Source organism: Abrus precatorius, unplaced genomic scaffold (genome assembly GCF_003935025.1).
Source record: "Abrus precatorius isolate BTA unplaced genomic scaffold, Abrus_2018 Scaffold8, whole genome shotgun sequence".
Classification (NCBI taxonomy): domain Eukaryota; kingdom Viridiplantae; phylum Streptophyta; class Magnoliopsida; order Fabales; family Fabaceae; genus Abrus; species Abrus precatorius.
The window spans coordinates 16187038-16190612 of NW_020874428.1; positions in this window are offsets into that span (position 1 = coordinate 16187038).

Genomic DNA, 3575 nt, shown 5'->3' on the forward strand with positions numbered 1-3575 from the left:
ACTTCGTGCGGGTGTAACTGTCTTGAGACATAGGCAACCACTCGCCCATCTTGCATCAAAACACAACCAAATCCTTGTCCAGATGTATTGCAATACACATCAAACTTTAGCTCCGGGTCAGGTAGAGCCAACACTTGCGCTGAGGTCAATCTTATCTTCAGGTCCAAGAAACTAGCTTCACACCCCTTGGTTCACTTGAACTCCTTTCCCTTACGGGTCAGCTTCGTTAAGGGCAGCGCTATCTTGAAAAACCCTTCAATGAACTTCCTTTAATAGCCCGCTAATCCAAGAAAACTGCGCACTTCAGTCACATTTGTCGGCCTCAGCCACTCAACCACTGCTTCCACTTTTGCAGGGTCTACCATGACTCCTTCCTTCGACACTACATGTCCCAGAAATTGGATCTCTGACAACCAGAACTCACACTTGGAGAATTCCGCATACAGCTGTCTCTCTCTCAGAATTTGCAAGACAATCCCCAAGTGCTCGGCATGTTGTTCCTGAGTCTTTGAATAAATTAGGATATCGTCGATAAACACTACCACAAACTTATCCAAAAACTCATGAAAGATCCTGTTCATGTAGTCTATAAACACCGCAGGCGCATTGGTCACCGCAAACAGCATCACCAAATACTCATAGTGACCATACCGCGTCCTGAACGCCATCTTAGGTACGTCTGCATCCTTCACTCTAATTTGATGGTATCCCGACCTTAGGTCAATCTTTGAGAATACTGCGACTCCCCTCAACTGGTCCATCAAATTATCGATCCTCAGAAGTGGATACTTGTTCTTGACCGTTACCTTGTTCAACTGCGGTAATCTACACACATTCTCGTGCTTCCATCCTTCTTTTTCACCAATAGCAATGGTGCTCCCCACGGTGACACACTCGATCTCACAAACCGTTTCTGCAATAGGTCTTCCACTTCCTTCTTGACCTTTGCCAACTCCACTGGTGACATCCTGTAAGGTGCCACAAAAATTTGCTCTCGGAATGAGGTCGATAGCAAACTCTATCTCCCTTCAAGTGGCAGCTCGGAAACATCTTCGGGAAACACCTCCAAGAAATCCTTTACCACTAGAATGTAATCTGGCTCCACCACACTTTTGGCTTCCCTTGAAAACATAACCATAAAGGCCTTGGCGTTCACCGTGTTCTCCCACGCTCCCTGACTCATAAGCCTTGGAACCTCTGTCATTGTCTCACCGAAGATCAAAGTCTTCTCCCTACAGTCCAGCAGCACATGATTGACAGCAAGTCAATCCATTCCTAGAATTACATCCAATTGCGAAAGAGGTAAGCAAATCAAGTCCACCTCAAACTCCCTACCATGTACCATCATTGCACACCCCACACACACCCATGACGTCACAACCCGCTTACCCGTAGGGGTAGTCACCACCACATTACACGGCAATTCGGTCATATACAAGCCCAAACCCTTCACACAGTCCACAGATATAAAAGAGTGCGAGCACCCGAGTCAAATAACACATCAAGTAATCTGCCTTTAATTATACATTTACCTCGGATTAGCTCCTCAGATTGTGAAGCCTCTGCCCCACTCACAGCAAAGACTCTCCCGGGGATGCTTGGCTTCTGCCCATACTTGGCCTCGTACTTCCTCTTGATTCTAGCCTCTAAGCTGTACTTGCACTACCTCCCCTTTTGGCGGCCCAACACTCATTGGCAACATGCCCTAACTTCCCACAGTTGCTACAAGTTATCTTCGGCTGTGAGAAGTCCTTCACCATGTGTGTCCCTCCACAACTGAAGCACTTAAGCGGCCTTCTGAAAGAACTCGATCCTGAACCACTTCCACTACTCCTCTCTCGGGAAGAACTTCCTCAGGATTGAGAGCTGTTTGAACCCGAATACGGTCCCCTTGAGAACCTAGGGGGTCTTTTATCTTGCCTCACCGGGCCAGCTCCCCTAGTGTCCACTGTCTTCCCCCTTGAGTTGGCTTCAAAGATTCTGCTCTTGCTCACCAGAGTGGGCAAGTCCGTCAGTTTGAACACACTGATTGCAATCCGGATGTCCGGCCTCAATCCATGCTCAAACTGAGCACACAGATCATCCTCTCCATCACCATGCTGATAGTGAGGCCAATATTTAATCAACTCTTGGAACTTAGCTGTATACTCCTCCATGGTCATGTTTCCTTGTTTCATCTCAAGAAACTCCCTAGCTTTCTGCTTCCTTAGGTCCCGGGGAAAGTAGTTCCCTAGGAATATGGTCTTGAATGTCTCCCACTGCATGTAGCCATCTCCTTGTGGCAGGGTCTGACCAGCAAACCTCCACCAGTCCTCAACCTCCCCACACAGCAAGTAGGTGGCATAGGCAACCTCGTTTTCTTCACGACACCCCATTGCATTGAAGATCTTCTCCACATCAGCCACCCACCTTTGAGCTCCTTCGCGATTGAATCCACCCTCAAACTTTGGAGGATCATGCCTAGTGAAGGCAGATAACCCTCGATACTCAGCCAGCTCTCCGCTTTGATTGTGCACCATGGCTTCCAAAATCTGAGCCATGCGTTCCATGAGGTCATTGGTGCCTCTAGCTCCTCTACCTCTACCTCTACCAGACATATTCTAAGCTACACAATTTAACAGTCACAATCCAGCACATCAAGCCAATAATACATTTATAATTCAGGCAAACAAAACAATCAACACTTATCCTGGATGCTTCAGCCCGATACCCCAATCTAGTTTGGATGAACTGCTCTGATACCAAAATTGTAATACCTTATGTTTAATTTCAATAAATCATAATTTTGTAAATTTGGAATGAAATAAATTTCATTTCAAATAAGGTTCTCAACCCTTAGTTTCATCAAATATTTTTAAAATAAGTAAAGGGGTTAGAATTTTTATCAAGTCACTACTACAGGACCCATTCAAATACATTAGCTTCAAATTAAACTCCTAGTCTTATAGCAGTTCCATCCACCCCTTTCACTTAGTCTGGTGCTGATCATCTTGATACTTGAAAAATGAATGTAAGGATGAGTACTCTAAGCTACCAAAACACAATCAAATATAGAGTCTCACCTCCAACACATTACACAATCACAATCATAGGCAACATTTCACATTCATAATTACAAAACACAAATCCTTACATATGCACACCAGCCACACTTACTGTAGCATTATGATCACAGATTTACACCATGAATGGTCGCTGGTTAACCCTGCCTCACGGATACCACATGGGCAGTCACGGGTCGCTCAGTAAAGGTAACGGTCAGAGGTTTAGTCAGGAAGAGAGTGTGTAGCCTGTGGTGCACTCGTTCCACAGTCAGTGTCACCACCATTCCCTCTTCTCCAAGATATTTCTACCGTCCTCATCTCCCACACTCCAATATATCGCTGAACCATTCACAGCATATTACAACGACACTAACATGCCCATTCACACATATTTCATTCCGCATGCAATAATCATACTTACACACGGCACACAGCCCATATTGCATTCAAATTAACGGCACTAGGCCCACATTCATTTTAAATTACACAGCACACAGCCAACATTCATCTATATTACACGGCCCTCGGTCC